This window comes from Tympanuchus pallidicinctus, unplaced genomic scaffold (assembly GCF_026119805.1).
Source record: "Tympanuchus pallidicinctus isolate F22 unplaced genomic scaffold, pur_lepc_1.0 scaffold14, whole genome shotgun sequence".
Classification (NCBI taxonomy): domain Eukaryota; kingdom Metazoa; phylum Chordata; class Aves; order Galliformes; family Phasianidae; genus Tympanuchus; species Tympanuchus pallidicinctus.
The window spans coordinates 17,085,158-17,106,789 of NW_026294659.1; the positions used below are offsets into that span (position 1 = coordinate 17,085,158).

General features: G+C 47.1%; 1 protein-coding gene across 4 annotated transcripts in view; it reads left to right on the forward strand.

The window, feature by feature from the left end:
* TIAM1 (TIAM Rac1 associated GEF 1) overlaps nucleotides 1–21,632 on the forward strand; it is a 173,273-nt gene that overhangs the window by 10,500 nt on the left and 141,141 nt on the right. For all 4 annotated transcript variants that reach the window (XM_052674049.1, XM_052674052.1, XM_052674051.1 and 1 more), the window contains exon 2: nucleotides 20,098–20,345. The gene's annotated coding sequence lies outside the window, so the exon portion shown is untranslated. The remainder of the gene's footprint in view (nucleotides 1–20,097; nucleotides 20,346–21,632) is intronic.

The window sequence follows — 21,632 nt, forward strand, 5'->3', positions numbered from 1 at the left end:
TCCAGCCCCATCTACTTCTCCATCTGTTCCCATCTGATTTGTGGTGCCTTTTAGTTTTCTTTCCTTTTAAAAGAATTAAGCTGTTGATGCCATGAAGCCTCCTGGAGTGGAGGGATGTGGCTGTAAGAACCCCACAAGAACAAGACAAGTACAGACCACTGCTGGATGGAAAAGCAAATAATAAAATCTTAGAATCACAGAATGGCTGAGGTTGAAAGAGACCTCAGAGGTCATCTAGTTCCAGCCTCCTGCTGCGGACAGGGCTGCCACCCAGCAGATCAGACACTCAGTTGGACTGCCCAGGGCCCCATCCAGCCTGGCCTCAGCAAGTGCTCTTCCTGCTGCTGGGCACCTGAAACACCAGTGAGGTTTGTGCATTTGCCTGTTCACTGCAGAGCAGCCAGGTCTCTGCTGCCATTCTGGCCCCGGCCCCTCTAGTTCATTTTCTTAATCTGGACTGTTAGCTCAGACATGAAATATGGGCTTGTCTGGATAATATCTTCCTTCTCTTTGTCTAGGATGGTTCCATTCAAATGGAGCAGTCCTACAAGTTTAATGACTTTTTTTTGTCAGCACTTTGTCTGTTGCTTGTTTTGCCCTGAAGTGGGAGCAGCTGAAAAGATGACTGCACATTGTTCTTAAAAACAAAGCTGTCAGCTTGGTGCAGCTGTAGAAGCAAGTTCCTAACTTCTGCAGAGCTCCTTGAAATATGGGAAGATAGGACGAGTGACTGTGCTTTAGGATGCTCTGTTCCCCACCCTGTGCTACTGGAAGGGCTCGAGTGTCACCCAGCTTGTGTGTTTCACTTTGGAGTGGGAGGAAAAAAATACAGAAGCATTGACATTGGTCTACTGTACCATAAAATACCGTAAACAGAAAAGGTCTCTTATTTCTAAAATGATTTATGCCCTGTTGGTGTGCTGCAGGGGCTGACAACAGTACCAAGAGCAGAGTTTTGCTACTGGCTGAGATCCCTCAGGATCCAAGGCAGCTGAAATCCTCACCAAATTCCCTGGGGTGAGTGAGGGCACCCCGATGGGAATCGTCATGTGCAGTGGGAATGGCTGTGCACCAAGTGCCTCTGGAGAGCTGCCTGCTGCAAATGCTGAAGGTCTGTAGAGTCAGTGAACAGCCAAGCTGTGGTCTGCAAGGAGATCTCTCCTGTGATGGATGCAAGAGAAGAGCTCATCCGTGGTGCCTCCTGGCAAGCACGTGAGGGAGCAGCAGAGAAATGCAAATGTCCTGGCCTGGGGATTCTTCTGCTTGAGGCTGTAAACCCAAAGAGCAGCAGCCCAGGTTTGGTGCTGTGTGTACACGCACGCAGACTACCACTGGCGAGAGGGACCTATTGATTCTGCTGTCTCCTGGGCCACATAACCTCAGGTTTTGGAGCTGGAAAGCCTCATACTGTGTGTCAGTTCCTCTCTCGACTGGGGAAAGCTCGTCAAAGTGTTTTCTCAGCTTCCAGCTGCAGACACGGGGAAACTGTCAGCATTCTTGCTGGGTGGGTGTCTTCCGAAGGCATCTGCATTATGCGACCCTATTTGTACACATCGCATCCTTGCAGCTGAGAATTGGCTGAATAGACCTGCTGCAGCTGCTGAGAGCGCATCCTGGGCTGGCATAAGGAGGAGAAATGATGGAAGTGATAAAGATGCAACATGATGTCTGCGACAGACAAAGCCTCTCATTAGGGCTGGTGGCTGTCTTATTCGAAGCATATGTACCTTCTCTCAAGTAGAAGCTATTTTGTGTACTTTTCAAGGGTGTTCAACAAAGCAGTACAAATTGCGTAGCATTTTTGAGAGTTACGTAGGGATGGTTGCTGTGTTGGAAATCGGATTGTTTTTCTTCCAGTACTGGCATGTTTGTTATCTGATCTGTGGTGCTGAGCATCACTTTTCACATCACTCAGTTGTTTTCTTGCTCTCTGCTGTTGGTTCTGCCTTGGTGTTGAAAGTGCTACATTTTGAGAGCTGTGCCAAAAATTGCTTTGAGCTGAAACTGCAGCAGGATTGGACTAGGTCTGAAGTCTGTTGGAGTTAGCGAGAGAAGTCTGATAGCTGAATTGTGCAGTTTTGGCAAAAGAGAAGCGAGAAGAGAAGAGAAGAGTGATGTTGGTGAGCCTGAGCTGTGTGGAGGAGATGAGGCAGCTGATTGTGGCACGGGCAGAACGCCATGCCTGGCAGAGCCTGCAGTCTGCATGCACTCGTGTGTGGCAGCCATTATCATCACTTTAATAAATGTGGGTATGCAGAAGTGTTTATGCCATCAAAATGTCTGATGCAAATGCACAATCTTCTCTTGACGCATGCTTCCTTCCTTCCCCCGAGTACTTTAAAGCTGCCTTGAGATGGTGGGAGGAATTATACGTGAAACAGCCTTTATCTTTCAAGAGAAGGTGCCTGAACCCGTTTGTACTTTGGAGCAGATACTCTGCCTTCTCCTTTTATCTCATGAAAGACCAGCTTTTCTTCTTTCTGTTTGCAGGATGCTTTGGGCTTTCCCTTTGCTTGATGGTGTCACAAGCCATGCAAAAGACGCCATAAGTGCCGCAAAGGAAAGGGATGCAAGTGGGTTGTTGGTTTATTTGTTTTTTCCCTTCTCTCCAATTGACTGTGGCAAGTAAATAAATCTCACATCTGTAGCAGTATCTGCCTGGTAAATAGTTGCCTGTCTTGTTTTAGCAGGAGGTGCTCCCTTCCCTCCTGGCTGCACCCCATCTGTTAATTGCTTTGCTTCCAGAGATTCTTGGTGCACCTTCCCTTCCTTCTCAATCTTTGGATCCTCGTTTAAGTGGATTGAATTTTCTCCCTTCTCCTGCCAAGTGCTGAAAGCTAAGTGCCACAGGAATCACCTCTCTTTCTTGAGACTGTGACCACATTTCTGAAAGAATTAGGGAGTGCCAGGATTTGCTCTGTTTCCCAGAGCAAATGGAGCATATTTCTTGCATGCACTATTACATATTTCAAGACTGGTTCGATTGCTGTTGCAACTCAGTGGTATATTGAGATGGAAGGTTTGACTGAGTCCATAGACCTTAATGCTTCGCTGGGGACATACTGTTCCTAGGCAGTGCAAGCTGCAGGCTGAAGTCATGGTGTGCAGTGCCATAAAACAAGCCCTGGCTTCGTGTGAGCAGGCAGGACATGTGATATCAATGGAGTTCCACCCACTGGCCAGCAAACCCTCAATCTTGTCTTTCAGGTTAGATGCAGCAGTGTCACTCGTCAGAAGGTGGTTTCCTTTAAAATTCTTTCCTTGGCAGAGCAGTTCTGCCTTTCTAAGCTTTTGAAGCTATTGAATCATTTTCCCTTTTGTTAACCCGTGCTGATGTTTTCTATATCTGAAATAATGTTTCTCCTAGTTGATGTTAAAATGTTGGGTCTCCCATTCCTGTTTCATTTGCAGCCATCCTGCGGTGCAGGGGCATTGGCGAGCAGACTTTGTGCAGAAGTAGCCTCTGCTGTAGATAAATCACTGAAATGCAAAAGGGGGAATTTTGGTGTAACTTTTAAAAGAGTAAGGTAAAGCTTTCAGAAATCTGTACGAGAATTCGGACTCTAGTACCTTTCCATCATCTGCATAGCTGAAGCTGTAATGGCATCAAAGTGGTGCTCAGATCCTGGGTTCCTTACTTAAAATTCCTCCAAGGTTTGTTCTGCTGTTTGGGTCTGTTTTAATCTCTTGTTATCAGAGGCTGCTGCCACTTCAGGCTCTGTTTGTGCTCAGGTTGTAATACCTGCTTGCACTCCAAAGGCCTGAAGTAAACCTGCTGCAGCTTTGGTCAAGTGGCTTCTTTGGCTGTTTGTGGAGCTGGATGTGGCATGCTCTCCATGCTTGTTTGTGTAAGAGCTGGGTTAAGCTCGTGGCCTGAGGGCCCCGCGTGATTAAGAGCAGTGCACAAAGTAGCCCCTCTGTCATTTAACGCACACAAGTATTAGTGGCAGCTGATATCTGTGATGTTTCTGTTCCAGGTCAGTGCCCGGAAAGCCTAGTGCAGCCTTTGCCTGGCCTGTAGCCCTCGTGTGGCCCCATGGCTGGGGGGTGCTGTTCCAGACAGGCTCTTGTAGTGCTCAAGGCTTTGTCCACAGCAGGAATGGCTTTTGTTTTTCCTGCCATTTGTTGGCAGTGCATCTAGTGGTCGCATCAGTTCTGTGTCTTGGAAAGAGGCTGTTGAGCATTCTTAAAGCAGCTAATTAAGTATGAATTTAAGCTTATCTGTATGAAGCTAGCCAGCCTCGCCATAATAGGATTGTTTGGGCTTGCTTTAATTGTGCTGCTGTAAGTGCCATGCGTGCTGTAATGCAAACCAGCGCTTGGGAGCGGACGTAGGAAAGGAGCATGGCCGGGGCTCGTTCTCACTGCCCTTGCTGGTCTGAATGGCTCTGCACTGTGGATGACCCCCATCAGGAGCAATGAGAATAGTAGTTAATATTTACATCCGGAGTTACTCATGCATGGAGCACTTCTTTTTATTTATTTTATTCAGTGCTAGGAGCAGAAGGGTTGGACGTTTAGAAGCGTAGGGGAAGCACTGAGTGAAGACCGCTCGCATGCATTCATCACAGTGGCCTTGGGTAAATGGTATGCAGTTACGGGATGAGTTTATTTGTTTTCTCTCTGGGACCTCTCCTTCATTCAGGATGTTTCCTTTTAGCAAAGAATTGATGGATTTGATGTAGCCTCTGAAGAATTAGTTTAAGCAGCAGGTTGCTCTTTCCTTTTTCCTTTTAGAAGATGTTTGTGCAGAAATAGCAGGACACATCTTTGGCGTGTGTTGTTGCTGTTGCTCAGTTTTGCATCTCTGTTGTGGCTTTATGGAATTGCTGTTTCCCTGGCTTCCTAGGCAGCAGCAGTTCCCTACTGAAGGAAGGCAGATGATGGAGAACTGCGATAGTGTGCAATGCTCATGGCGAGAGCCTATTTTCTCTATGCTGCTACCCTTTGTAACACTGGAAAGGAGATGTCCTCCTAGCTTTCAAATTTCTGAGTAATGAGATCAACGCAGTTTCCAGGTCACAAGGAAAGGAGGCCTTGTGTGACAGAAGAAACTGCCAGCTTTGTCACTGGAGGAGCCACCTGATGCTGCATCTGGTGTGACTGAAAACATGAGTTTGAGCTGGGCCAGGCACCGGGCTTGAGAAGAGAAAGCAACTGTGCAATGGACACTCACACTGATAGAAAGCATGCTGGTGTTGGGTTGCTGACCAAGGCGGGGGCATCTCCATGAGAGAGAAACCAGCATCAGATACCTCGTGGTCCCATGGCCATCCTAAAGCATGGTTACAAATCAGAGGGGAAAAAAAAGGAAACTTCTCGTATTCTACTGCTGAGCACTTTACTGTGATAGTATTTGACTTTAATGGCTTGGTTTAAGCCTCAGCTTCTGAGTTCCTTTTAAATCACGTGTATTTCTGGAACTGGTTTGCAATATTTATAGAGTTTTGCCACTGAATTCTCTGTGTGAGGGAGGGAATTCCTTTCTTTTTCCACTGTGGATGAATTACTGTAAGATTGGTTCTCCTTTTTGCAGAAGAAGGCTTGCTTCAAAAGACTAAAAATATAAATTCTCTGTCTGATAATTTACTTGCAGCGTTACCCACTCTTAACGATTAACGGGATAAACTAGCCTGGATGATGATTTCTCTTCTGATGTGAAGTTTTACATTTTCTTCTTAATTGCCCACAGAGCTTTCTTCTTAGCTGTGTATCTGTCTGATTTTTTTTCCTTGTCTCTTTCTGTGCCCTTCCCTTGGATTCCAGTGCTCCTTGTTGGGTTGGCAATGTGCTCTGCCAGTGCAGGCATTGGTCTCAGTGATCCGACTCGTCCAGTTGCTGACGTGTTTGATACGGCTCTGCAAGTTTGATGTTTGTGCCAATAGCCCCAGGCACCTTGAGATGCTTCAGCTGCATGGTAACCAAGGTGAAGTAAAAAAGTTTTTATACTTTCCAAGCTTTCTGCTTTGGAACAGCCATATCCAGCCTTTTTTTCCTGGCACACCAGCATGACCTCTGGCTGCAATGGCACGAGCAGCTCTGCCGGCCCCACTGGGATGGGCATGGGACTGAAAGCCACACAAGGAGCTTCCCAGGAGCAGCCCAAGGACCTCGTGACTCCTGCTGAGGGTGTGCAGTACCCAGCCCTGGGGCTCTCCACTCTTCTTTCATGCACAGGCAGAGGTTTTTCCCCAGGCAGCAGTGAGGATGGGGCAGGAAGGGATTTCACTCTGTTGCAGCGTTTTATCACATTGTGACAGCGTTTATTTCCCGTGGGCAAAACCGAATGATAAATACCTTTCAGACTGCAAAAAAAGCAGTAATTACCTTCACACTTTCTTCTCCTTGACTGGACTCTGTTTTAAGAGCCCCTCTCTGATGTTTTCCATTGCTTACATTTGTTTGTGGATGAAGTCAGCATTATATAATGAAAACAAACATGTTTTCCAGCAAAATGCTTTCCCTTAAATAAGTAAGGTCTGCAGCAGCGTGAAAGTATGTAATTAGTGTTTTTCTTGAGTTCTTTTTCTTCTTTGAATCGTTTTTATATGCTATACCTAACTGGGAATTTCCAATATTATTCTGTGTAATTGTTTTGTGGTCACTGCTTTGGGAATGCTCATTAGACGACAAGCATTTGATCCCCAGCTGAAGAGTGGCATTTATGGAGCGTTATGTGCTATGTGTTATGTTTGGTGAAGGTGGTTTGCAGAACGTGGATTTGCTTTTTGCATCCCATTGCTGACAAAAGTGATGCTGATGAAGAAACTGCCTTTATCAAGCCTGTTGTACTTGAGCGCTTCGTGTACACGTCACTTAGCAGTGGTAGGTTGCTTGGGTTTTGGGTTTCTGATTTTTGAAGGCAGCACTTCTGCTGTGATCTCTTTCCTTCTGGGGGCCCATATCCAATGCTTGATGCTCCTGCTTGGATGGCAGCACTGTGGCATCACCCATGCAGGGGGCTCACCGAGTCTCTGAGCAAGCAGGAGCTCACATGGTTGGGATTAACTGGTATTAAGAGGAACAACAAATGTGCAAACAAAATCTGTGCGTTCTGCCTGTCGCTTGTTTCCTGCACATCCCAAAGGCTTATGCTGTGTTGTGGCAAGTTGAAGGACTGTGAGAGTGGTCCACGAGTGGCTGTGCTTGGCAGTATCTTGTCAGGTCTTTGGGTTTGTGTGGTGCCAGGGGACGATGAGAGGTGTTTTGCCAAAGTGGGGTCATGTTTGAATTTATTTAGTGGCTGTCACTCTTGGGATCTTCAACAGTTGAAATGTTTGCAAGCAAGAATACCACTGACTTTTTGGAGAGTCTTTTTGCTTTCATCATAGTTGCAACAGGGTACACCTTGCATATGTGTCCAGTCCACAAGTTCTGTGTTTTTGTTGCCCTCTTCTATGTTTTATTAAAAAATATTAAAGAAACAGGGAATGTATATAATTAACAAAACTATGTAATATTATTTTATGTGCAGCCCAAGGCGAATCCTCTTTACTCAGCATGGCTCAGGCAAGCCCAAAGGTTGGACACCCATGCATTATGGTGTATCCCCCTTTTCACTCTGAGTACTGGAGAACCATAGACTATCCCAAGTTGGAAGGGTCCCACAAGGATCCCTGAGTCCAACTTCAGGCTCCACAGAGCACCACCCAAAAATCATCATATGTCTGAGGGCATTGCCCAGGCACTTCTTGAACTCCATCAGCTTGGGGCTGTGTCTGTTGTCCTGGGCAGCCTGTTCCACTTACCTCTTCATTTTGTGTGTCTTGATGCCGGCATCAATCCGAGCTGCCTCACAAACAAAATCACGTAGTTCAGTCCAGAGGTATAGAGATAAGGTTCTTTGGAAAGCAGCACTGAAGCACCAGTCACCATCCTGCTGAGATTTGGGCATCTGCTTAGCTCCTACACTCATGGCTCGTAAATAAAGACCGTGCATAAATATATAATGCATGTGCTTTGGCCTGTGTGGGACCTGAACTATCACATGCAATGTGGAACAGCTCTAACTGGAGTGGAAAAAGTAGCTGTGTTTTCATTATATGTAATAGATATGTTAGAAGAAATAAACTGCAGATTTTAAAACTTGGATATTCCAAAATAGTCCAGTTTTTTGGCCCTCGTTTGTATACCTCTGCGTGCATATCTGCAGGCATTTTGGAAGTGCTCCCTCTGAGCTGTGTTTATGGAACAGCAACCCATTGAGGGCCTGCAGAACTGAAGCATGGGCTGTGACAGCCTGTGAGACGTGGGTCTGTAACTGAGGTTCTGCGTCCTTGGTGCATCAGTGGCAGAAGGGGACTTACCAGTTAGTTGGATTCGCCAAGACAGTGGGTTCACAGCAACGGGTGCCTGAGGAGGAGAGACCAGACGGAGCGGTTCTTCTTGTTCCTGCTATCCATATTCTTGATCTTTTCAGTGCCTGCTTTTTCTGCAGCCAGCACGCCTTGCTGTTACTTGGCTCGGTGGTTTTGCCTTGCTGGGGAAGAGCTGATCCCAAGGAGCTCAGTAAGGAGCCTCGTGCTGTGTGTCCTGCCAGTGTGGGCATTGGCAGCCTTCAGCCAGATGTGAGGGTGCCTGAGGATGAGGATGCAGCACTAAAACTTGCCTATAGTTAACATGTAGTAATTATATTTGGCTGTGCAGAAGCAGAAGGGTCTCATGTATTAACCTTGTCTTCATTGCGTAGCTTCATCACAGCCATTGCTCTTCCTGCAGTCTGGCTGCCTAGCTGGGTAGTGGTGTCCTGGGACACGTCTGTTTGCCAGCCTCTTTGTATAACTGTATGCTGCCACACTCTCAAGCACGGTGTCAGCCTGAATATCCTTTTGCAATCAAGCAAGACACCAGGTTAGTATAAGGGAGGAAAGATCCTTTTGCTCTTGTAGGTTTTGCTGCTATCTGCATCAGTGGGCTGTCAAGGATGGGAAGAAATTGTTTTTGAATCTGTCATCATTCTTGTTGCCCGCTCTGATGCTGCTTTGCCATTGGAACAAAAGGCAAAAAAGCTTTCTAGAATGTTTCCTTTCTGAGTTGATGAGACAGTGCTCGTTGCTGCAGGATGTGTTACAGTGGGACTGGATTCTGTGGTGGCATTGATGTGCAGCTTGCTTAGTCCTGCTCCCTGCCTCGCTCTCAGTCCCTCCAGTGAATTGCGCCTTGTGTTCAGCGCAGGGCCATCTGCTTCCCTGTGTGTTCTCTCTTTTGCTGCATCCTGATTTGAATGGAAAGGTGAGTCTCCATGCATATGACAAGGAGCAGTTCTTTTGTGTTTCCATCAGCCTGTTTTCCAGCTGAGGAGCCCAGTGAGAAAGAAATGCTGGGTTTCCTGCAGGTGTACTTGCAATGGCAGGTCAGGGGGATTATTGGACACAGCTGAGGGCACTTGAGTTTGGGGATTAGCTTGGCACCTGAGATGGGAAGGTTTCCTGTGGCTGGGCCTGAGCAGCTTGTCAGTATTGCTGAAATTTATGCTGTGACCTAAAGCTGCTGTGAAATAAACCTCCAAACAGTTCCTCTCAATTTGTGCAAAGAACTTTTGCTATTCTGTTTTTCTGCTCTTTCTCATTTTGTACTGTAAATGATAATTTAAATTCCACATTTACATACTTCCATTATGAATAAAAATAATTTGTATGAATTTTATAGCCAAAGTGCGATGGATTAATGGCCCTCTGGAAACTTGAAACTACTGCACCTGAGGATGCTGAGCACAAAAGCTCTCCACACTGTCCCATATGTGTTCCTGTGCCACGGGGCAGAAGGGGGATGAGGAACACAGAATCATTAAGGCTGGAAGAGACCACTAAGATCATTCAGTCCAGCCATCAGCCCACCCCCACGTCCCTCAGTGCCACATCCACACGGCTCCTGAACACCTCCAGGAAAGTGACTGCACCACCTCCCTGTGCCACTGCCTCACTGCTCTTGCTGAGAAGAAATTGTTCTAGTTCCCAACCTGAACCTCCCCTAACACAACTTGAGGCCATTCTCTTTCATTTTACTGCTGTTACCTGGGAGAAGAGGCCTACCCCTGCCTCACCACAGCCTCCTCTCAGGTGGCTGTAGAGAGCAATGAGGTCTCCCCTAAACCTCCTCTTCTCCAGACTGAGCAATCCCAGTTCTCTCAGTCACTCCCCATCAGACTTGTGCTCCAGACCCCTCACAGCTTTGTTGCCCTTCTCTGGACATGCTCCAAGGCATCAGTGTCTTTCTTGTGTTGGGGGGTCCAAAACTGAGCACAGTACTCAAGGTGTGGCCTCACCAGAACTGAGTACAGAGGGATGATCACCTCCCTGCTCCTGCTGGCTGCACTGTTTTTGATATGAGCCAAGATGCCAGTGGCCTTCTTGGGCACACTGCTGGGTGTCTTCCTCCACCCTGGAGAGGTGGCACCATCAGCATACACTTACCTGTCTGCATGCAGTGGGGATGAGGGAGAGGAGAAGGAAGTGCTGGTCTCAAGCAGCAGTGTCTGCTTGGTACCTGGACACGTGGAGCAGGGGAGCAGCACAGTCCCAGTGCACAGACAGAGTATAGAGCTGAGGACAGGTTTTGTGCTTGAGTACCAAAAGGGGTTTGTTTTCTTTTCCTAGAAGCTGTGCTTGCAAAAGTGAACAGCGAGCAGTCCGGCTCCCAGCAGTTTTATTTGGCAAGTTTTCCTACCCGAACGTCTCTAGTTCTCACTCTGCAGAACTGGTGGAAGCGGTGTTTTTCGATCCCATCCACTTTGTTAGAGTCTCTAGTTCTGTGTTCCTGGCTTGTCACCTTCCCCGTGCTGTGGGTGCTTATCTCCCACTGGGCGGTGGCGGGTCTTGGGATGCGGCGTGGCATTGCGCAAGGTCTGTCTGTCTGTCTGGAGGGCAGATTGCCATAACCGGCTTCAGTATTTTTCATGAAACAATCCTTCACTTCAGGGGTCAGCTGGAGGTAATGGTGTCGTGTTGCCTGGAATGACGGACGAGGCAGTGACAATCTGTAAGCAGCACAACTTGGTTGAGTGTCACTGAGCAGGATAAACGGCTCACTCAGACCCGACTCTTGCAGAGTAGGTTCAGGCTATAAGCCCTTTAGAGCAAACCACCAGAAACGGTCTGAACAGAAGTGGTCAAATTGCTCTTGGGGCCCCTGGTTTTATGCGACTTCTTCACGCTTGGTCATTTCCCAGCTAATAATATTGCTGCAATTCCTTCAAGAGGTTATGAAGAAAGCACCGAGAATTTGCAAAGCTGAGTGTGCATGTGGTTGTGTGATGCCCCATCGTCCTGCCACCTCAGGGCCACCCTCAGTGAGGGAATGCTGGTGTGGGGCACCCGCAATACCCACGTCCTTTCTGCCCCCTGCTGATGCTGTGTGTCCAGCTGGAGCCCCGTTGGGTGGATGCTCTGCTCTGTTATGCCCTTTGGCCTCTGCTGCTGGCTTTCGTGCCTGTTCACAGTGCTGCTTGTTGCGTTAGGCTGCTCTTAGAGTTTAAATATAGGGCATAATTGCATCGATGTATAGAATGGGCGCAGTTCTCAACACAGGATATATTCAGCTGTGTTAGCCTTCACTCTGGCACGTAGCCACAGTCTCTTACTGACTTGGTCAGATGCTTTATGAACCTGATCATAAAGGTCTAATTTACACTAGTAGGTTTTATTAAAAAAAAAAGAAAAAAAAAAGGGTCAGGTGGCGGGCAACAGAAAAAGCAGAACTTTGGCGCTTTCCTGTCTGCATATTCCTTCCTAATCCTGAAACTTTTCCAGTTCCTTGACAATTAATGTGGCTGTTCATTCTTTCTTCTGTTTAAATCCATAGTGTTTTTGTGACTGATTTCTACAGGATAAAACCCAAGTTTCTGTGAGGATAATATACCACAGTGGCTGTTAATGAGATGATGAAAATACCACAGTGAGGAGGATGTAATTCTCTGGGATGATATGGTACAGTTGCTCTTTTTTGAAGTGTTTTACAAAAAAGGGAAAAAAAAAAGAAAGGAAAGGGAGGGGGAGAAAGGGAGAAAAAGAAAAGTAGACCTGAGTATTTTTGTCTTTCATTACTTAAGGAGGCTTGTAAGCAGTAAAGGGACCAACTTTTAACATGGCCTGATGGTGATATGACAAGGGGGAATGGCTTTAAAGTAAAAGAGAGGAAATTTAGGTGAGATGTTAGGAGGAAATTCTTTCTTTAGAGGGCAGTGAAGCGCTGGCACAGCTGCCCATACAAGCTGTGCTGCCCCATCCCTGGAGGCACTCAAGGCCAAGTTGCATGGGGCCCTGGGCAGCTTGAGCTGGTGGGGGGCAGCCCTGCCTATGGCAGGGGTTGGGGCTGGGTGGGCTTTGAGCTGCCTTCCAGCCCAAACCATTCTGTGATTGTGGAAGTGTTGGATTTTCCATCCTCTCATGGCCATCCCTTTTCCACCAGAGCTCACCTGCCAGAAGGACAAAATCTCTGAGCAGAGATCCCTGCAGGCTCTGGGGAGAGCGCTCTGCAGCAACACATACACACAAAATTGTACTTGATTATTTCTGTCCTCTGCTTGATTGGTTCTACCTGATTATTTCTCATCACCGTTCTACAAAAAGCCCTGGCACTTCTGGTTGGGAGAGTAAATATGTTCCCATCAGCTTCCTAAGAACAGTGTGTTTTCCCCTAATGAAACTGTGTTTCTAAAATCTCCTCTTGCTTGCATGGTGCTGCTGTTCCGGAGGATATCCTCTGTGATTTGCAGGCTCAGTTTGGACTTCATTTTTTGGCTTGCCATAACTTGAGGGCTGGTAGACCAGGAAAATGGCTCTGGGTCCCAGTGGATTGGAATTACAGAGGCTTCAAGAAATCTTACTTGTCACCTCTGTCTTCTCGTGCTGGGGGCACATGGTATGTGCAGGAATTCATTCAAAGCAAGAGGCAATTAATTTTGCAGGTCAGGAAGTGTGTAAGGGGCTTCAGTGGTATAGAGGCTTCTTTAAGGGCTTTTGATGTACAGCAGAGTGGTGTTGGATGCTATTATGTCATTACGTTTTAGGGCAAGGCATTAGTTGAGTCTCCCTTGCTTCCTATGCTCACACCTCCATCACACATCTGTCACAGCAGTCTCAGTACTCACTTTGTTGACTTTTGGCCATTTCTAAACTAGATTTAAAAAGTATCTGGAACAAAAATGGGTTGCTTAGCAACATACTCCAGCCTGGGACTGCCTAAGAATGGGTCAGTGATTAACAGTTATGTACAATCAAGGTTAAAAATGCAGAGCAGTCTACAGCACCGTGCTCCAGCAACTGACATAGTTCAGCATTACGATGCTCGGATTTATGGCGGCGGTGAGTAAATTTACACCATTTGTAATCCTGACCTCACCAATGAGATGACTCAAGACTTCAATTTTATGAAATTGAGCCGAAGTCTCTTTTCTTTGCCAGTGTATTACAAGAGAAGGATTAGATGGCCATCGGCTGAGTAACACTGGTGTGATTTATATTTCACGTGCAGTTCTTCCCAGGGCTCTGGGCCTTCCCCTGGCTGTACGGATTCCCACGTGGATGGAAATGGATCTCTATGAGGGAGTGGAAAATATGGAGGCTAGCTATGGAGCAGAAGTGTGGGGAGGGGAGAGAAGGCAGTTTTCTGGTTCTGGTCACCTCACTGCATGCTGACATAGTGTTCTTCCAGACAAGAAAGCAACAAATGCCATATGAGCCTGCTGGATATGTTTTTCTGAGCTTTATTTTGGCAACGTGAGCATTTTCCTAAATCCTTGGTGGTGCTTTGCTTTCTGGAGAAAGGGATCCTTGGCAGCACTTTTTCCTTTCTTCTCAGAGTAGAGAAGGAGGTGACTTGACTGTGATTTCATTTACCCCAGTGAATGTCCCAGTACCTGTCACTTCTGTGGGTACATAGAGTGAGAACATCGATCACTAAAGCAGCACTCTATCTCTTAGATGTTTTTATAACTCTGGCGATGAAATCAGGCTTGTTTTGCCAAGTCGTTTACTTTTACTGTCTAATCAATTTCTAAGGACTCTTGCCTGTTTGCTCTTTTCTGTCTGTTTAATTAACCCTTCTTTTTAGCCTTGTCCTACCCCAGTCGTTTTGCCAATCTTGGGAAATAAAGATCAACTGAGAATGCCTCTTCAGCAGCTCCCTAGAAGGGCTGAGTCCCAGGAACCTTTCCCAAAGGTGATTTGTACCCCCTGAGCACTCTCCTTCCATCTCTGTCCAAAGCTGAAGGAATCATGGGCCAGAGGGCAGCTCTTTTCCTTCACTTCCTTGACTTTTTTCCTGCTTTTTCTCAATAGGCTTATTGACTGCCAACTTATATACATATGTTTTTAAAAGCTCCTATTCAGACTAATATTATTCTTCATCTTACTGACCTGCTGTCACTGGTCAAAGAGAAAATCACCTTAGCATTCTTTTTCACGAGAGTAAGAGGACGTCTTAATGAATGCTTTACTGTCTGTTTTAATCATTATACATACGTTACCACATTGTGCCTTTATAGCTTCTGTCTGCCTAGCACAGGACAAAGTGGTGAAATCCATACTTGAGATTTTGCAGGTGCTTTTACATGTCATTAAGAATCATCGATATGCAGGGCAGTGCTGCACAGCGCTCTTCATTTTGCTAGGGTTGGAAATGGTGTCCATCATCGGTTGCCAAAGCTGTCGGATAACTGTAGGCCAGCAGAATTATAAAATCATAGAATCAGAGAACCATCAAGGTTGGAAAAGACCTCCAAGAGCATTCAGTCCAGCCGTCTGCCTATCACCAGTATTTCCCACGAAACCATGTCCCTCACTACAACATCTAAACGTATCTTGAACCTTCAGGTACTCTACCACCTCCCTGGGCAGTGCCTCACCACTCTTTCTGGGAAGAAATTCTTGCTAATACCCAAACTGAACTTTCCCTGGTGCAACTTGAGGCCAAATCAGTTGCTGAAGCTGGAGGTGGACAAGGGTTCCTTGTTTCCTGGGAACTGTGGGGCACTGAAATGGCCAACTGGGCTCAGTACAGAAGAAGGTAAGCTCGAGCAGTGGGTGGTTCCTCCTGTCCTTATGCTGCAGCGTTGACTTGGAGCATCTTCTGAATCTTGCTGTCACTCTCAAGTCTACTTACAACAGAAAGGCTATGTCCGAGCTTGATAGTTTGTATGAATTGACTTATTCTTCCAGGGAATTTTCCCTTCTTTCCTGGCTTCTTGATTAGCCTCTTCATTTCTGCTTTCTGCAGCTTTTCCTGGTCTTGTTCACCAGCAGAGATTGAATGTCCAGACACTTTCCTTCCACTTCAGAGGCAGGAGGCTGCGTGGAGAGTGCTGGATGGAGGTGGCCTGCACATGGAAATATGGATGTGCTCCACAGCATGCAGAAATCTCCCTGCCCAGTGAGGCTGGCAGCAGTCACTGCTCTTTTCCCTCTGTGGACTGCAGCAAGTTGCTTGGTTTTGCTTCATGAGAAGAGGCAGGACTTTTAAATGAACAAAACTCTGCCTTATAGGAGAGAAATTGGCTGTTGTTGCAGCTGCCTGCCATGTCTCCAGTCTGTGGGTGCCGGTGAGTGGAAAGTCTGCTGCCTTCTCACCTGTGCCTGTAGCACGGTTGAGAGTCAGTGTGAGTATTCTGCCTTTCCCTGCTTGCAGTGGGGAAGACCTGGGAGCAGTGGTGGTGAGGGGAGCAGTGGTGGTGAGGGAGAGCCCCCCATGCTGCTCTTAGCCTGCTGTGCCTAAAATTGTAGAATTGTTAAGCTTGGAAAAGACCTCTGAGATCATCTAGTCCAGTCACCATCACCGCCATGCCTAGTGAACCTTCCTCAGCCAGGAGGGAGGACTGGCTGAACAGTGAATTATCTCTTATTTATTTAAAGAGTGTTTCTGCACCCTGGAGAGTTCAGCTGGCCATTCTGCTTGCTGGTTTCCGACGCTGAAAAAGCTGGGAATGCTAGTGGTTACATTTGTGTTGCTTCTGGCTCTCATGGCGTTAGCTTTTGCAAAAATAAAATGGTTTTAATGTGCTTGGCATGTGAGCTTTGATTGGAAATGAACGCTGTCAGCTATATTAAAACGACAATAAATTACATAGAAAACATGAGTTGGTTTTGAGGAACAGCACCAGCGCTATGCAGTAGATCGGGTAAGAACCCAAATCATTCAACGTTTGTCCCCATGCTCCATGTCCCATACCCAGCAGTGGTGGCACCTGGCAATGCAGTGTTATCAGTCGGTGTCCCCCTTCTTGGGCTGCTGCCTCCTGCTGCTGTATGTGCTCATTAAAAGCAGCGGGCGAGGGGGAGATGGGAAGTGTAGCAAGGAGTGAGTTCTGATGGATAGGTGGATGAAAGCCGGCCTGACACATTCCTGCGTTCGAGATTTATAGCCTAATCGTTCTCTGCTTGCACAGCAGGGGCTGAGCCAGCATGTCGTTATTTACATACAGGGAACATTAAACAGCCCTCCCCCTTTAAACCATATGCGAGCATAAAATCCAACTAACCACTGCTGAGTAACGGGTAGCTGTAGAGAATGAGGATAAAAATATAGCAGAAACAAACACCGTGAAAAACAATTACTGCAAGAAGTAGTGTGGCATTGGCGTGTTATTTGCCTGTGCCAAAGTGGAAGTGTGTCCCTGTGAATCTGTGTCCCCTTTCTCGCCTCTAAGTGTCCTGCACACGTGTGGGAGGTTGGCTCTGTGTCCTGTGATGCTGTAAGAAGCTCGAGGAAGACATGGCATGCTGGTCTCTGCATCTCCTTTAGGAGCCAGTCCTGCACGCACTAGGATTAATTTATCTGATGCTGAGGCACGCCGCTTGTGGTTGCCTGAACTGTGATGGTGTCAGCCGTGCCAATGTGGGCATCTCGAGTTTGGCATCGTTCCTGTTTGTGCTTGGCAGCTCCTGTGGCTGTGGCCAGGCTGCTGCAGTGTGATGGTATAAGCTCTGTGTGTTCTAGCTTTGGGATTGGCAAAGTAGTTGGGGTCTGACATTGTTTTTTATTTCCTCTTCCTGGAGAAAAAATGTGTGTGGGGGTGTTGTCCTCTGGGAGAAATCAAAGCAATCTGAGTTATCTGAAGTGAGTGCATGTAGAGCATTTCCCTCAAATACAGTATTTGTATGGATTATTTTCCTTGGTTGCTTGATTTCCTGAGAATATGCTGCCTGCTCTCTTGTCTTTTTCCATTGCTTATGTTAACCGTGCACTAGAACCTGCAAATAATTTCATAATAAAGGATAAGTATCCCCTAAAGGGTCTGCACTGCAGAAGCCATGCTTATCCCTCAGACAAGTTCTGGTGCCAGATGTAGGTACTGTGGTCTCAGCATGTGGGTCAGATGCAGCAGAGTAGTAGTAATTGAGAGAAGTGTTTGGATATATGCTCAGCTGCTGTCACTTTGCTGCTGGAATCCTCTTGGTAGTGATGGTGACAGGCCCCAGCAGAGCAGCTTTTCTCATAGAATCACAGAATGGTTTAGGTTGGAAGGGACCTCAGAGCCCATCCAGCCCCAAACCCTGCTGTGAGCAGGGCTGCTTCCCACCAGTTCAGGCTGCCCAGGGCCTGATCCAACCTGGCCCTGATTTCTGGGGTAAGAAAAGCTAATTCTTGTGGTACAGGGGGTTAAGAAAGTGATTTTGTATTACAGACCTAGAATGCCATTTCCTTTTTGTGGCATTTAGCAAAGATGTCCTTGACATCTCTCTCATCATTTTAACTCCAGGACTCCTGAGCTCTGAAAGGAAGGCGATGAAGATGTGGATGGTGGCAGGCTTATAACATTTTTGTTCTTAAATCCCCACTATTTTTAAGTAAGATTTTGGAAATCAACTGTATTTTAATTTGGTTTGTCAAAGTATAATTACTGCAAATGAGGTAAGAAACTAATTTAAATACAGCAAGTGTAGTGGAGAATCCAATTTTCAGAAATCAGTAGAAATATAATTGGAGTCATTAAGTGCTGACTTCAGTAATTAAGAGTCAGCTTTTGACGTTTCAGGCTTGTGTTGCTAATTGCCCATGGAGAGGATAGAAAAATATTTTGTTTCCTGCAAAATAGGTTGCTCTCTGGATGGGGATTCAGCAGCTTTGTGCCTGCCTGGGCCAGGTGGAAAGGTTGGATGGAGCCTTGGGCAGCCTGAGCTGGTGGGGGACAGCCTTGCGCATGGCAGCAGGTTGGGGCTAGGTGGGCTTCGAGGCCCCTTCTAGCCTACACTCTCCTGTGATTATATAACAGTGCAGCCTTTCCAGCTCTTCCCTTGCCCAGAGGATCCTGCGCTCCCAGGTGGAGTTGCAAACAGCCATGATGAGCAGTATTTCTCTGGTGAGAGATGCCTTGTTGTGATGTGTTGCAGGGTATGCAGCGAAGGCACATTCTTTGTGCTGGTGTTCTGGAAAGCGTTATGCTAAGGCAGAGATGGAGGCTTGGTGCTTCATCCCACCTTGCTATTAAATTTGAATCTTGTATTACAGGCCATATAAAATAAGTGGGTGTCTCTGCAGACTTTAAATGTTCTTAAAGATATTTGTAGAATGGTGCTGCAGTGGCACAGGCTGCCCAGGGAGGTGGTGCAGTCACCATCCCTGAGGTGTTCAGGAGCCGTGTGGATGTGGCACTGAGGGACGTGGGCAGTGGGCGTGGGGGGGGTGGGCTGGTGGTTGGGCTGGGGGATCTTAGAGGTCTTTTCCAACCTTTGACAGATCAGCAGTAGGAGAATTGTGTCCTTGTCACCACCTGTTTGCCAAACTCCCCTTCAGAAGTTGAACGTTGTGCGTTTTTAACTCCTGCAGTTCAGCAAAGATGCTCTGTACTCCTTTGTTGTGATAATGGCAAAGCCATTAAAAGCTGAACATGCTGATAGTTATCATCATCTAAAGCAAGCCTTGTATTTACTTTCCTATTAAAAATGCCAATTTTCCAGAGCAATGGCATATATGTGGTTTGTTCTTTCATTCTGCTTTTATTTTTACCAAAACCCCAGATAATGCTTGTCAACGTAAACCATGACAATGCCTTAACCTGGGCCTTCAGTGTGGAAATGTATTGATTCTCTTGAGCTTTTGCACTCGCAAACAAATCCATCAGCACCTGAAATCTCTTGCTCCATGTTTCAGTTTGTGCTCACTTCTTAGGTGTGTGAGAACAGCACTCACTGTAACCAGAAATCCCTTTTTGCAGTTGTGATGTTTCTTTTAGTACTGTGCACAATTGTTTCCCTTCATTCCCTGGGGGGTTTGACCTTAAAGCAGAAGGGATGGGTTCTTGTGTTCACGTTTTTGCTCCATGAGGAGCATCCTCCGGAAAGCACCTTGTGGTTGTGCAATTGAGATGTGAACTGCAAAGGAGCCTCATAGAGCTGCCCTGCAACCTGGCCATAGCCAAGCTGGCACCTAAGCCCTGGGCATCTCTCCTGTGCCTTTCTGCATCCAACCAACAGCTCAGCTGGGCTGCGAGCTGGGCTGCCTGCAGCTCACTCAGCTCCCCACGCATGGGCACCCAGCTAAGCTTCCGCTCGCAGCAGCAGATTAAGGGAATAACGAGGATACGCTTTGCTCTACACATAATTTCTGCCTTGCTTTTGTATTTTTTTTCCCTTTTGTTTTATTTCTTTAGACTGCCTATGCTGCTGCCTAATTGGATTACTAGGTCGTTACCGACTGGCCACGGACCGTGCAGAATCGGGACCGGTCCCAGAGGCTTAGTGCTTTGGGGAGCTGCTGGCAGCCTGCTGAGCTTACACACTCCTCAGGGACCTCAGCAGAAAAATGGCATTTCCCACAGAACTGCAAAATGGCAGCGCAAAGGAGCTGTGCCTCCGCTTCACCTGGCTCCTTAGCTCTGGGAGAGTGGGGGCAACGGCTTTGTTTCCAACTAGGGCTAGCCGTCATCTGGAAAATGCATCTAAATGTGATGCCTTGAGTGCAGTTCAGGTGTTTGCATATGGGAGATGAACAGCTCTTATTTAAAAAGTGCTTTGTATCTTAAACAAAACACCTCCTTGCAGTTTCCATGGTAAGCTCTCCTTCATGATTGAATAACAGTCATAAATGGTTACATAAAACACAAGCGGAACGCCACACCGAAGCTGGAGGCTGCACATGTCAGCTCTGTGTTTGTTCTTCCTACAGGGGAGAGCTCTGGCATCTCGCAGCAAGCTAATTGGAGCTTCAGCTGAGTCCACGAGCTTCCTTCTGCTCGTCCTAAGTAAGGAGAAGCAGCAGGAGGAACAGCCAGGGCCAGATGGGACTGCACGGAGAGAGCACTGGAGATTCTGCTTGCAAGGTGCCTCTGTGCAGGTGGTGATGGTGAACTCTCTGGAGCTGCTGTGTTCACCTAGAACTTGTTAGAGCTGTGGAAAAGAAGAGATCTTGCCAAGGTGAGTACAAGTGCAGGTAGCTTACGTACCGGCAGGCTGGACCAGAGGTGTGAGCATTGCGATGGGTGGCCTGTCACTGTGGCATCTTCGTGTAGCCCAGTCCCATGCCTTGGGCTGACAATGAGCTTGCCCTTGGATGGAAGGTTTGGGGTTTTCCCCACAGCTGTCACCAATCCCTCTGGTGCCTGTGATCTGATCAGGTGGAGGCTGCTCTCAATGGTCGCCGCTTCACTGTTGCTGATCTGGACATTGTGCCAATGGCTTGGTGAGAATGGGATGTAGGCAGGAGGTCTGTAGGCTTGGGGTCAATGCATAAGCCTCTACCCCTACTCTGCAGGGAAAGGAAGAGTAGAGAAGGCGGGAGGAGCATAGACAGCATTGTTGCTATCCATCTCTGGCCTCTTGCTGCTCTTTCAGCCCAGCAGTGGCTGTTGTGGTATGGAGAGGGCTTCAGGCCTGTCTGGGGACTCCAGGGGACATCACTGTGCCAACTCCCAGCTTGGAAGTGTGGCAGTCTCACTTGTTTCTGGTGCCATGCAGAGGATGTTGTGTGGCTGGACACAAGAATGCTGTGGCCCTGGACATGTCCAGAATAAGGGGGAGCGTGCTTTTTCTTTTTTTCATCTCTTTTCTGCTTTTCCCTGGGGCTTTTGTTAACCATGAAGCTGTTAATGCAAAATGAAGGCATGGAAATTTCATATTGTAGCAGTTAATCTGCCCTTCCTAATATTTTCCAGTTGTAAATTGCCAGTGCTAACAGGTACGTGCTGTTGCAACCGAGCAGCTGATCCTGCCAGGAGGCAGTGGCTGTTGTGTTTGGTTGTTACTGCCTCCTGGGAAGCTGTAACAGTCCCTGCCCAAGCACAGCACTGTGATTAGTTTAACAGGGAGTTTCCAATTATTAGTTAGATGTATTTTTGCTAGATTTATTTTATGAGAAAAGGTGTTACATGGTCACGGGACAACCATTGCAAAGTTCCAAGCTTTGGCTGGGTCCCTGCAGCACGTGAGAGCTGCTGTTCCCATCTGCCCTCCGTTTGCTGGCTTTAGCCATCGGGAGCATTTGGATTAAAATGTTTTGGGGAGGAAGAATAAAGGAAAAGCTAAGCGCATTTCCTACCCTAGATTTTAGGAGTCACTTAAGGGAGTACACTCGGATGAGTAAGGGCAGAGGCGAATTGCAAACTGTACTTACTGCACTCGTCTGGGGATTTTAGCCCTGTAGTTTGTGGCGTGAAAGCTGTGCTTTTCTTAAGAAAGAGCAATAAAAGCCAACAAGCTTAAAGA